The sequence below is a fragment of the Lutra lutra genome, chromosome 14 (genome assembly GCF_902655055.1).
Source record: "Lutra lutra chromosome 14, mLutLut1.2, whole genome shotgun sequence".
Lineage (NCBI taxonomy): Eukaryota > Metazoa > Chordata > Mammalia > Carnivora > Mustelidae > Lutra > Lutra lutra.
The window spans coordinates 56,633,082-56,647,972 of NC_062291.1; the positions used below are offsets into that span (position 1 = coordinate 56,633,082).

Genomic DNA, 14,891 nt, shown 5'->3' on the forward strand with positions numbered 1-14,891 from the left:
AATGCCCTATAGTTTGGTGTCACTGCATCTCTGGAAAACTCCTGGTCTGACTCAACTCAAGCTGAAAGTGGCCCAAGACTGGCCCACTAACAACACAGGGATCAGACCCTGCCTATAACAGGCAAAGAGAGCCATCACAGACAGCTGGACTGAAGGCAAAAGTGGCTCAGCCACAACAGCAGGACACACACATCACACATAGGAGATACCCCTGAAGTGCCAGGTTCTGGTAAACAGGGGACACTGTGCAGTAAGGCACTACAGGACTTCTTCATAAGGCCATTACTGTCAAGTAAATGAGACATAGCTATCTTTCTTAACACAGAGAAACAGATGCAGAGAGTTAGACAAAGTGAGGAGACAGAGGAATATATCCCAAATGAAAGGACAGGACAAAATCACTGCAAGAGAGCTAACAAATAGAGATAAGTAATATGCTTGTAGAGAATTTGAAGTAATGGTCATAAAGACACTCACTGGACTTGAGAAGAGAGTGACACTCTTAACAAAGAGATAGAAAACCAAAAAGATGGGCACCTGGGTGGCTCAAGTGATTGAACAACCAGCTCTTGGTTTTGGCTCAGGTTGTGATCATAGTGTTGTGATATCAAGCCCTGTATCAGGCTCTGTGCTCAGCTCAGAATCAGTTTGGGATTCTCTCTCTCTCCTTCTCCCTCTGTCCCTCCCCCTGTTCTCTCTCTCTCTCTCTTTCAATAAATAAATAAAATCTTTGGGGGAAAAAAGGAAAACAAAAATGAACCAGAGATGAAGTACTCAATAACTCAAATTAAAACTACATTAGATGGAATAAATAGTAGACTGGAGGAAGAAGAAGAATGGATCAGTGACTGGAGCACAGAGTAATGGAAAGCATCAAGCTGAACAGGAGCTAAGAAAGAAATAATTAAAAATTTAAAAACAGGGAACTCAGTGACACCATCAAGCATAAAAACATTCACATAATAGGGGTCCCAGAAAGAGAAGAGAGGGAAAAGGGAGCAGAAAATTTATTTGAAGAAATAATAGCTGAAAACTTCCTGAATCAGGAGAAGGAAACAGAAATCCAGATCCAGGGGCGCCTGGGTGGCTCAGTGGGTTAAAGCCTCTGCCTTCAGCTCAGGTCATGATCTCCGGGTCCTGGGATTGAGCCCCGCATTGGGTTCTCTTGCTCAGCAGGGAACCTGCTTCCCCCCCTCTCTCTGCCTGCCTCTCTGCCTACTTATGATCTGTCTGTCAAATAAATAAATAAAAATAAAATCTTTAAGAAAAAAAAAAAAATCCAGATCCAGGAGGCACAGAGAGCCTCCAACAAAATAACTCAAGGAGGTCTACACCAAGACATATAGTAGTTAAAATGGCAAAAAGTAATGATAAAGAGAATTTTAAAAGCAGTAAGAGAAAATAATTACTTATAAGGGAAGTCCCATAAACCTGTAGCTAATTCTTTAGCAAAAACTTTGCAGGCCAAAAGACAGTGGCATAACACATTTACACTGATGAAAGAAAAAAACCTGCAGCCAAGAATACTCTATCCAGCAAGGCTATCATTCAAAATAGAAGGAGAGATAGTTTCCCAGACAAACAAAAGTTAAAAGAATTCATGACCACTACCAGAAATGTTAAAAGGGCCTCTTGAGGGGCACCTGGGTGGCTCAGTGGGTTAAGCCGCTGCCTTTGGCTTGGGTCATGATCTCAGGGTCCTGGGATCGAGCCCCGCATCGGGCTCTCTGCTCAGCGGGAAGCCTGCTTCTCTCTCTCTCTGTCTCTGCCTGCCTCTCTGTCTACTTGTGATCTCTCTCTGTCAAATAAATAAATAAAATCTTAAAAAAAAAAAGGGCCTCTTGAGTGGAAGGAAAAGACTATAAGCAGGAGTAAGAAAACTAAGGAAGCACAAAAGCAGAAAAATAAGTATAAATATAAAAATCAGTCAAGGGATTCACAAAATAAAAGGATATAAAGTATGACACCATATACTTAAAATGTGGGGGAGAAAGGAATAAAGAATGGATTCAAACTTAAGCAACCATCAATTTAACATAGACTGCTATACGCATAAGATGTTATATATAAAGCTAATGGTAACCACAAATAAAAAAACCAGTAATAGATACACAAAAAATAAAGAGAAAGGAATCCAAGTATACCAGTAAAGAAAGTAGAAAACCATGAGAGGAAACAGCAAGAGAAGAAAAGAACAGAGAAGAACAAAACAACCATAAAGCAAGTAACATAATGTCAGTAAGTACATACCTATCAATAATTCGTTTGAATGTACATGGACTAAATGCTACAATCAAAACAATCTTGCCTATAAGAAACTCATATCAGACCTAAAGACATATGCAGATTGAAAGTGAGGGGATGGAAAAGCATTTATCATGTAAATCAAAGTGAAAAGAAAGCTGGGATAGCAATACTTACATTGTACAAAATCGATTTTATTTTATTTATTTATTTTTAAAGATTTTATTTATTTATTTCACAGAGAGAGATCACAAGTAGGCAGAGAGGCAGGCAGAGAGAGAGAGAGAGGAGGAAGCAGGTTCTCCGCCGAGCAGAGAGCCCGATGCGGGACTCGATCCCAGGACCCTGAGATCATGACCTCAGCCGAAGCCAGCGGCTTAACCCACTGAGCCACCCAGGCACCCACAAAATCGATTTTAAAATAAAGACTGTAACAAGAGACAAAGAAGGACACTATATAATCATAAAGGGAACAATCCAACAAGAAGATATAACAATTGTAAATATGCACCCAACATGGGAGCACCCAAATACATAAAGTAGCTAATAACACATATAAAGGAAGTAATTAATAGTAACATGATAGAAGTAGGGGATTTTAACACTCCAGTTACATCAATGGATAGATCATCCAAACCGAAAATCAGCAAGGAAGCAGTGACTGTGAATGATACATTAGACCAAAATAATCTAACAGATATTTTCACAACATTCCATCCTGAAACAGCAGAATACATATTCTTTTCAAGTGCACATGGAAGATTCTTCCAAACAGATCACATACTGGCCACAAAACAAGCCCTAACAAATCCGGGAAGACTGAAGTCATACCCCGCATCTTTTCTGACTACAACACTGGGAAACTAGAAATCAACCACAAGCAATAATCTGGAAAGAGCATAGAGATTAAATAACATACTACTAAACAATGAACAGGCCAACCAAGAAATCGAAGAGGAAATTTAAAAAAAATACATGTAGATAAATGCAAATGAAAACATTATGGTCCAAAATCTTTGGGATGCAGCTAAGCTGTTCTAAGAGGGAAGTTCATAGCAATGCAGGCCTACCTCAGGAAGCAAGAAAAATCTTACACAAACTAACCTTACACTTAAAGGAGCTAGAAGAAGAAAAACAAACAAAACCCTAGACCACTAGAAGGAAGGAAATAATAAAGATTAGAGCAGAAATAAATGAAGTAGAAACATTCAGATCAATGAAACCAGGAGCTGGTTCTTTGAGAAGATAAACCAAATTGATAAACCTTTGGCCAGACTCATTAAAAAAAAAGAGGTGACTCAAATAAACAAAATTAGAAATGAAAGAGGAAAAATAGCAACCAATACCATGAAATACAAAGAAGATTATGAGACTATTTTGAAAAATTATATGCCAACAAACTGGATCATCTAGAAGACATGGATAAATTCTTAGAAACATATAACCTCCCAAATCTGAATCAGGAAGAAATAGAAACACAGAGTAGACCTATTATCAGCAATGAAATTGAATCAGTAATCAAAAAAACTACCAACAAACAAAAATTCAGGACCAGATGGCTTCCTTTGTGAATTCTACCAAACTTTTAAAGGAGAGTTAATACCTAGTCTTCTTAAACTATTCAAAAAAAAAAATAGACGAGGAAGGAAAACTTCTAATTTCATTCTCTGAGGCCAGCATTACCCTGATACCAAAACCAGATAAAGACACTATAAAAGAAGAGAACTACAGGCCAATAACTCTGATGAACATAGATATAAAAATCCTCAACAAAATATCAGCAAACCAAATCCAACAATAAATTTTAAAAAACCATTCACCATGATCAAGTGGGATTTATTCCTGAGATGCAAAGGTGGTTCAATATTTGGAAATCAATCAACATGATACATCACATTAATAAGAGAAAGGATGAAAGGAAATATACCTCAGTGTAACAAAGGACACATATATTAAAAAAAAAAACCCATAGCTAACATCATAATGGTGAAAAACTGAAAGCTTTTCCTCTAAGATCAGGAACAAGACAAAATGTCTACTCTTACCACTTTTATTCTACATAGGAAGTCCTGGCCACAGCAATCAGACAAGAAATAGAAATAAAAGGCATCCAAATTGGTGAGGAAGAAGTAAAACTTTCACTGTTTGCAGAAGACATGGTACTATATATAGAAAACCTTAAAGACTCCACCAAAAAACTACCAAAACTGATAAATGAATTTAGTAAGGTCAGAGGATACAAAATCAAAATATAGAAATCCACTGTATATCTATACACTATACATCTATAATGAAATAACAGAAAAATAATGTAAGAAAACAATCCCATGGGGGTGCTGGGGTGGCTCAGTCAGTTAAGCATCTGTCTTCAGCTCAGGTCATGATCCTGGGATCCTGGGATGGAGCCCCGTGTCAGGCTCCCTGCTCAGCAGGGAGTCTGTTTCTCCTTCTCTCTTTCTGTACCCCACCCCCACTGCTGCCCCCACTGGTGCTCTCCCTCTCTTGCTTGGTCTCTCTCTTTCAAATAAAGAAATAAAATCTTAAAATAAAAAAAAGAAAGAAAACAATCCCATTTACAATTGTACCAAAAAGAATAAAATGCCTAGGAATAAACTTAACCAAGGAAGTGAAAGACCTGTACTCTGAAAACTATAAAACACTGATGAAAGAAATTGAGGATGACATAAACAAATGAAAGATATTCCATGCTCATGGACTGGGAGAACCAATATTGTTAAAATGTTCATACTATCCAAGGGAATCTGTGGATTTAATGCAATGCCTATCAAAATACCAAGAGCATTTCTCACAGAACTAGAATAAATAATCCTAAAATATATATAGATTCATAAAGACCTCAAATAGCCAAAGCAGTCTTTTTTTTTTATTTGATAGAGTGCAAGATCACAAGTAGGTAGAGAGAAAGGGGGAAGAAGTCTCCCCAGCGAGCAGAGAGCTCAATGTGGGGCTCAATCCCAGGACTCTGAGATCATGACTGGGTGGAAGGCAGAGGCTTAACCCACTGAACCACCCAGGTGCTCCTAGCCAAAGCAGTCTTGAAAAAGAAGAACAAAACTGGAGATACCACAATCCCAGATTTCAAGATATACTACAAAGCTGTAGTACTATAAGCAGTATGGTACTGGCACAAAAATAAAGGCACAGATCACTAGAACACAATTACGTGGTCCATTAAATCTTTAACAAATGTAGCAAGACTGCGCAATGGGAAAAAGATAGTCTCTTCAACAAATGGTGTTGGGAAAAACTGGACAGTTGTATGCAAAAGAATGAAACTGGACAATTTTACACCATACACAAAAATAAACTAAAAATGGTTTAAGGACCTAAATGTGAGACCTAAAACCATAAAAATCCTAGAAGAGCACAGGTAGTAATTTCTTTGATGTCAGCTGTAGTAACATTTTTCTAGATATGTCTCCTGAGGCAGGGAAACAAAAGCAAAAATAATCTATTAGCTTCTGCACAGCAAGGAAAATGATCAACAAAACTTAAAAACAAACTACTGAGTGGCAGATTATATTTTCAAATGGCATAGCCAGTATTCAAAACATAAAGAACTTATACAGAACAATACAAAAAAACAAATAACCCAAATAAATAATGGACAGAAGACATGAACAGATGTTTCTCCAAAGAAGACATACAGATGGCCAACAGACACATGAAAAGATGCTCAACAGCACTCATCATCAGGGAGCTGCAAATCAAAACCACAATGAGATATTACCACACACCTGTCAGAATGACTAGAATCAAAAACACAAGAAACAGTAAGTGTTGGTGAGGATGTGGAGAAAAGGGAACTGTTGTGCACTGGTGGTGGGAATGCAAACTGATGTGGCCACTGTGGAAAAGGGTATGGAACTTCCTCAAAGTTACTGATCCAGTAATTTTACTCCTGGGTATTTACCCAAGGAATATGAAAACATTAATTCAAAAAGATATATGCACCCCCTCTGTTTATTGCAGCATTATTTACAATAACCAAATTGTGGAAGCAGCCCAGTTGTCCATTGATAGAGGAATGGATAAAGAAGATGTGGTATAGATACACAATGGAATATTATTCAGCCATGAAAAGAACGAAATCTTGCCATTTGCAACAACATGGACAGAACTAGAGAATATAATGTTAAGTGAAATAAGTCAGAGAAAGACAAATACCATGTGTTTTCACTCATATGTGGAATTTTAGAAACAAGCAAAAAAAGAGAAACCTAAAAACAGACTCAACTATAGAGAACAAATTGATGGTTACCAGAGGGCAGGTAGGTGAGGAGAATGGGTGAAATAGGTGGAGTATACTTACCGCGATGAAAACTAAGTAATGTATAGAATTGTGGAATCACTATGTTGTACACCTTAAACTAACATAACATTGTATATAACTATACTGGAATTAAAGTAAATAAAAACATATCATCTCTTTATGACTGTACCTCATTCAGCAGCTCTTCACTTGTTCACAAATTCATGTATTAACAATTATTAAGTATCTATATTAGGTTCTATATTAGCTATAGAGTTGGGAAGCCAGTATAGATATGATTGAGCTTACTATCTGGGGAAGGAAACACATTTAATAGCTGATACAAATTATTGATTATAGTTGTGACAAGTGCCACCAAAACCAAAGTTTTGGGAGCCAGGGCAGTCGTGCCTGAAAGAAACGGCATTTACCATAAAATGTGAAGTGTGATTAGAAGTTTGCGGAGATAGAGAAGGACAGAGAGTATTCCAGGCAAAAGGAAAGCAAGTCCAAGAATCTCACAGATAAAGATGGTGAGGGAGATGGTTCAGTCAGAGTCTTGCCACTCAGGCTGAGGATTTTAACTTTAATCCTAAGAGCAATGAGAAGACAGTAAATTGATCAGATTTGTGTTTTGAAATGATCACGCTGGCTGCAATGAAGTTGAGAGTGAGGTGGGAAGAGCAGGTATAGGAGACTAGACTATTACAGTAGTGTAGAAGGAGGAGAAGGTGTAGAGTTAATTTTTTGAAGAAAATTTTTTTGTTTTTGAGGTAGTGGATATCCAAGGAGAAATGTCAAAGCAGCAGTTGAATAATCAGATCTGGACCTCATAGAAGAGGTATAGACCCACAGTGCTCATTAGAAATATCATGCAAGCCACATTTTAATTTCTCCAGGAGTCACATTTTTTTTAAAAGATTTTATTTATTTATTTGACAGACAGAGATCACAAGTAGGCAGAGAGGCAGGCAGAGAGAGAGGAAGAAGCAGGCTCCCCGCTGAGCAGAGAGCCCGATATGGGGCTCCATCCCAGGACCCTGGGATCATGACCTGAGCCGAAGGCAGAGGCTTTAACCCACTGAGCCACCCAGGCGCCCCCAGGAAGTCACATTTTTTAAAAGTAGAAAGAGATGAAATTAATTTTAATAACGTATTTAATGTAATCCATTACATCCAAAATATTATCTCACTATTTCATCAAAATAATGATTAACAAAATATTTTCCATTATTTTTTTCATGTTATCTTCAAATTCCAATGTGATTTTTAACTTAAATCACATCTCAATTCAGACTACAATTGGCCCTTGAACAACATGGGGCTTAGGAGTGCCACCCCTACCACACAGTCAAAAATCCATGTACAACTTCTGACTCCCTCAAAACTTAATTGCCTAGTATTGACCAGAAGAAGCCTTACCAGTAACGTAAACAGTTGACTCACACATATTTTGTGTATGTATTATATACTTATTCTTACAATAAAGTGAGCTACAGAAAAGAAAAATGTTAAGAAAATTGTAAGGAGAGAAAATACACTTATAGGACTCTACTGCATTTATTGAAAAAAAATCCATGTGTGAACGGGCCCGCACTGTTCAAATCTGTGTTGTTCAAGGATCAACTGCAGTTAACATTTCAAGTGCTCAAGAACCACATGTGGCTAGTGGCTGCCTTATTAGACAGTACAGGTCTAGACTAAAGATATGTCTCTAATGCCTTTGAGGTATTGAAGCCCTAGACGTGGATAAGATTATAGGAAGGGGGTAAAAACAAAAAGAGGGCAAGGATCAAGTCCTGAGGAATTCTAGCATTCAAATACAGTGCTTGCAGTTTATAAATCATTTACATTTTTTTCTTTCCAGGAATGCTGTGAGGAATGAAAGATTATCCTCATCTTATAGTTAAGCAAAATGAGGGCCTTTGAGTTTCTCTTGCTCAAGGCTTGGTATCTCATAGATTACTGCAAGAATCAAGCAGGATAAATAAATGCAAATGTGAAGTGATGAGCAGGCATCCTGGCCCACTGTGGACACTCAGTGGCTGGTAGCTCATATGTTATCATCTTTGCAGCCTGTCTGCCTGGTCACAAATTGTCACTTCATAACTTCTTCCCATCTAATCATCCTTGTCTAACCCAACCTGGGTCAGTCCTCCCATCCTGATGATCCAGTCCTGTCATCTGCCTGCCTGATCTAGTTTGGGGTTAGCCTTACTGCAGCGGTGGTGGCCTCGTGCTCAGGCCATATCTAGCAAAATACAAGAACTACTTATTGTACTGATGTGTTGTTTACTTGCCCAGCTACTGAGGTGGTAAAGGCATTGAGGATAGGGCCTGGGTTTCATCTGGTTTTTTTATGCATTTTATTATTCATTCACTCAACTTATTCACTTAACAAATAGTCATTGACCATCTATTCTTATTTTAGGCCCCCGGTATATAGCAATGAGCAAAACTGGCAAAGTCCTTACCTTCATGGAACTTACGGTCTAGTGGAAGAGATACGTATCAATCAAATAATCACAAAATAAATGTTAAATTACAACCAGCAATCTGACTTGGCTGGTTGCCTCATAGAAGTTTGCTGACTCAGTGAACAGAGTAACATCTTGAACACGTAAAACTGCCTCCTCCTTGGATGTGAAGAGCATGGGACAACCAGCCTGATGGCAGGATTTGTCAGTGCGGGAGGCAGGCCCCTGTCTCCCAGTCCCCTGGAGATCAGCGTTCCCTATTCTCACCCCCAGACCCTACTCAGTTGCAGGTTGCAGGATCTGAGAATCTACACATTGAACAGGCATCCTGGGACATTCTCAAGCCACTGAAGTCTGGGAACCACTATCCTATAGATATGCAATGAATACTTAAAAAAAAAAAAAAAGGCCTTAATGAACTGAAGAGTCATTTAGCTGTACCTAAGTGTCCCCTGGGAAACTCCCTTTGTCCTGGTGGACCTGGGTGGGGAGGTAGCTTTCAGATATGTTCAGTTCATCACTCCCTTAACTGCCTGCTTATTAGTGAAAACTGGCATTTAGCGAGTTGTCAGATATTCCTTTTAGCACAAACCTTGCACATTCTGACACACACAGATCCCCACAAGGTTCTCTTGAAGGCACCAGACTGACTCAATACCAAACTACGTGCCTTCATTAACAGCTACCACTTCTGTGGAAGCCTGTTGGCTCAGGGACCAGATAGTTTTGATTTCAATCCCAGATCTGCTACTTTTTGCTATGAGACTTGGGCAAGTAAGTCTCTCTCTCTATTCCTCAGCTTCCTCATATGTCAAATGGAGGTGGTTGTGAGGATTACCTGGGATGATACCAGTGACTCCTTTATCAGAGTAGCCAGCACACCGGAAGCCCTCAGTGGAGACCAGCTGTCCACATTGCTTTGAGGTAGATGAATTCTAGGGAAGGCTCTTTGCTGCTAATGTGTTAAGATCACTGAGCCAGTGCTCCCAGTTTTTCTAGCTGCTGCTGAAGGGTAGTGACCTGTCTCCATACATCTTTTTCACAAGGAACTAAAGTGCTATTCTTCATTAAGCATTTGTGATTGTATTGTTTTATGGAGAATTTGGAAGGACTTGCTCCAATTTTCAACCTCAAATATTCCTGGAAAATATCTATATTATTTTTACTTCACTGGATTTTAATGTTGTCTTGTTTAAAAAACAACACCTGGAGGGACGCCTGGGTGGCACAGTTGGTTAAGTGGCTGACTCTCGGTTTCGGCTCAGGTCGTGATCTCATATTCGTGGGACTGAACCCCACGTCAGGTTCTGCGCTCAGTGCTGACCCTGCTTAAGATTCTCTCTCTCCCTCTGCTCCTCCTTTTTGTGCTCTCTCTCAAATAAATAATTCTTAAAAAGAAAAAAACCCAAAATACCTGGAGCTGGATGGTGGTGATGGTTGTACAAGGTGTTAATGTACTTAATGCCACTGAACTGTACACAGAACTGTACACTTAAAATGGTAAATTTATGTTCAGTGTATTTTACCACAATTAACAAACAGCAATGAAACTATGGTTTGTATTGAAAGTCTAGTAATTCTAATTGAAGAAAAAAGAAAAGCAGAAAATGGTCTCTAATTGTTTATAGGCCCTGCCAGCATTACCGTAGCTAATGGAGACCTGATTTGTTTATAGAGTTTATAGGGTACCAGAGTCAAATTCAAAAGGATTAGCTTTGTTTATTCAAAAGGACTCACTGAGAAAAACTGATGACATTGCTAAAAGTATAGTTAAAGCTACAGGGACTTTTAAGAAAGATTCTGAAGAACCAATATGTCTGAAGTGACCGAGAGAAGTTAATTATCTTACCGTTGCCCATGTTCCCTGGTTTATGGGGGGTTTTTTTGGGTAGTGGTAGTAGTGATGGTGGAACTCAACCTTGATGGTACTACTTTATATTAGACTGTGAGTTCTAAGTTCTTTTGGGACTGGAAGGAGTTCAAAAATCATACAATTCTAACCCTCTTCATTCATTCAACAATTGCCTGTTGAATTCCTTCTTTGTGCCTAACATGTGGTAGGATATCCTGAGGTGGGTGCTGGACATACCATAGTAAGCAAAACAGACCTGCCCTAATGTGGTTCACGTCCTTATGGGGAAGACAGATATTAATCAAATAGCCATATAGTCATGTAGTTATGCATCATGGTATTTGCTGTTTTTAGAGCAAAAATATGGGGACTCTGAGCCATGGATTACGAGGGTAGAATTAAATCTGAAAAGGTCAGAGAAGGCTGGGATCTTAGGTGAAGGGCATTCTGGGCTGAGGCTCTGGAACAGAAGTTATGTGTCTTATAGGGAACTGAGAGCTGGCCGGTGTCAGGGTGAGTGTTTTCTGAATGAGAAGACTCACAGTTGGGTGACAAGTGGGTTGAGATCTGAATGAGAACAACCCGCTTCTGCAGAGCCAGGAATAGAAGTAGATCATCTGATGCTCAAGTTTTCTATTTCTTTCTGCATCTAGAGAGATTTACTCAGATGCTTGGATCTATGACATCGTGCAGGTAGAATTGCTTCCACCTTAAGGAGAGTCTTGGTTCATGTCCCCATGGCCTCCAGTCTCTGTGAGCTCAGGGTCTGTGGCCACCCACATCGCCAGGTCTACACCAACAGCCCTACACTGGTGTCTCTGTGAACCAAGCAAGGTCATTTTTACTGTTCCTTTTCCTGAAACACTGCTTCTGTTCACTCAGCATAACTTATGAAGATCAGTTATGATTGCTAAAATCATGTGGATGATCAAAAACTAGCCAGGATAAAGTTTATATACACAGTAAGATTGCAGCCATATAAAAATTTGTGTATTTAGGAAAGACTGGAAGGAGATAAATCAAAGTAACAGTGATGTAGTTGGTAGGATCTTAAATGTCTTTTTTTCCCTTCCTCTTCATTTTATAGATGTTATTTAGTAAACTTTTAGTATTCTTAAAATAGAAAGTAATATTGAAATAATCTTAGGGGAATGTCAGATCTCTTCATCACCACACATATATTTAATTTTTCTTTAATGTGTAGAATGTACTCACAGGGCTTTTTAAAATGAGTTACAGAGAAACACTGGATAGGAGTGTTAGCATGGTGTAAGGCACAGCGTTGGTCAAAGCCTTTATCTGTTGGGCAGAAATTTTTATTTTAAACAGAATTCTGTCGTCATGGAGTCAGGGGAATGCTGGCTCAAACAAAGTTAGGCAAGCTTCTCTACTGCCACACTCTGAAGCATTCATTACCTAGTGGGTTTGTGAACCCAGGAGAGAGAGAGAAAGCACTCAGCATTCCCCAAACTCCTGGGAAGTCTTATTTGCCTAGATCCTTGCAGGCTTAGTGTTCTCTGGAAAATGCATTGGAAAATGCTGGCATGGTGAAAAGTAAAAAAAGATGGCGGCTACCCGGGCTCTAGATGGGTCTTTGAAGGCTTCACTTTCTGTACTTCTTAGGTAGATCCTAGAACTCTACTGGACACGGTCTCTCATCTCTCAAATAAGAAGATTACGTGGAATAAACTTATAGCTCTAAGATGGGCCAGCTATGAAAATGATTAAATATACTGACACTTTTACAACAATGAAAGGCGAACTTCCAAAATGCCCAAACAGAATTTTCACACAATCAAGCTTTTATCTATCCCTCAAGCTGCAAACTGTTTCCTAAGAGAAAAAATAATTTGGCACAATTCGGCAGGTTAGCATTCCAGTCCACTGTATACATAAGGTGGAAAGCCCTCAGCTCTTGTGTGACAGAATACACCACACCTCCTGCTCAAACACTTGATAAACCAAATGTAGCAAAAACTTTCATTTCTCCACCACCTCGCTGTCTAAGGCCTTCGAGAAACAGGATGATAGAAGGAAGGCTGGTTCCTTTGCTCTGCTAGAAGAGTGACTTTCATGTCAACAAAGAATAGAATGTCCTGATCCCAGATAAAGGCTGCTTGAATGCTGCTGCTGCCTCAGATTTTATCACAGGCCACTGTGGTTGGAACATTTTCTGGCAGCAAGAATTCACAGACCCTCCTAGGAAACAACAGAATTTTCTGCAGTGTAAACTTTCAGCCTCTCTCAACCCCAGGAGGCTGCCCATGGTGCCAAAGGCCCCAGACGCCAGGCATTCCCCAATGGGCCTGCAACAGTCACGACCTAAGTCAATTCTTGGTTTCCTCTCACTGCAAGCCTGTTTACGGAGGAGTCTATCCAGCTTGTTCTCTCGCTAAGTATACAGGCTTTTTTCTTTTTAAGGTCATAATGTTCATTGCCATAGGGAGTCCTGCTGTGCCTAACTAGGCTGAGAACACTGGAGGTTGCGGAAGGCCAAGGATCTGCCCTCTGCTGCACACTGATATTCTCCTCATCTGGAGAAACAGAATAAAGCTTGACATCACAGCAAACTCAGCTTTTAGCTATTGCCAGAGGTCCAGGGAGGTCTCTTGAATCCTCATTCTTCTTTCCTCCCTGGAAGATCTTAGGTTCTTAACAGGTAATAAGACAATATGGGAGGCTATATATCGAATGACTGCTGATTTAAGCATTATCAAGAGGCAGATGGCACTTGGAGGTCCACAGCAACAAAGTGTGGTGGCACTTGGAGGTCCACAGCAACAAAGTTAGCTCATATTTTAGGCGTGCCTCCTTTTTCTCTTCCTTCGGCTTCCTTGTTTACTTTCTTCCATGTTTCTCTCTAGCAGAGGGATAATAAAGTACAGGTACCATCATGCTCTCCTTACAAGCCCCATGGCATTTTTCCTGATTAAACTCAGGGGCGTAACCAAAGATGAACATTAAATGATCAAAAAGAGCATTCGGCAGTCTACTCCTACGTAAATACCCAAAATAAATGAGCTTATATCCAAAGAATGACATGGGCAAGGATGTTCCCGGGGACTATATTCCCAATAGTGCCGAACTGGAAGCAACTCAAATGTCATCAACAGTAGAATGGATAAAAACATAGTGCATATAATGAAATAGGAACTATTGTATAGCAATGAAGAGGGATGAACTATGGCTGTGCACAGTCAGGATGCATCTAAGAGATAGGGCAGAGCTGAAGAAGCTAGATATAGAGGAGGCACGCTGTGTGAGTCCCTTTACAGCAGCTCAAAGATAGGCAAAACTCATCAGTGGGGACAGAAATCAAGACAATGGTTACCCTCAGGAGGAACGGACTGAGAGGGGCAGTAGAAAACATTCTGAATCTTGATCTTGGTGGTGTGGTGTATATGGGTGTGCACATATGCCAAAATTCACCGGGATGCATTTTGCTATAGTTATCCTTCACTAAAAGTCTTTAAAAACTATTGTTCTGGGGCACCGGGGTGGCTCAGGTCATGATCCCAGGGTCCTGGCATCAAGCCCCGCATCGGGCTCTCTGCTCGGCGGGGAGCCTGCTTCTCCCTCTCTCTCTGCCTGCCTCTCTGCCTACTTGTGATCTCTGTCTGTCAAATAAATAAATAAAATCTTAAAAAAAAAAAAAACTATTGTTCTGCCCTTGCTCCTATGTTTCTCTGTATATGGAGCATAAGATCTTGGATCTAACTCTGATCCAAACCCTGGCTCTCTCACCAATTAGCTGTGTATCTTGAGTAAACTACTTAACCTCTTTGTACTTTAATTTCTCACATATGTAAGAGGGATAAACAGAGTACCTACCCTACAGGACTGTTCTGAGAGTTAAATCAGAGAACTCTCACGAAAAGTTTCGTGCAACACCTGCCCAGTAAATTTAATATTCTCATGAAATGTGATGTGGGGACTTGGCTCTTTCCCCTTTCCCCTCTGACCAACGAGTTCTTTCTCATACTGTCTTTTGCCTTCTTTCTTCCCACCTTTTCCCCTTTATTCTTCCTTACATCTCCTCTCAGTC

General features: G+C 39.8%; 1 protein-coding gene across 2 annotated transcripts in view; it reads left to right on the top strand.

Annotated features, from left to right (window-relative positions):
* The window catches only part of ENTPD1 (ectonucleoside triphosphate diphosphohydrolase 1), a 103,391-nt gene that overhangs the window by 50,422 nt on the left and 38,078 nt on the right, over positions 1–14,891 (top strand). The gene's annotated exons all lie outside the window — the stretch shown is intronic.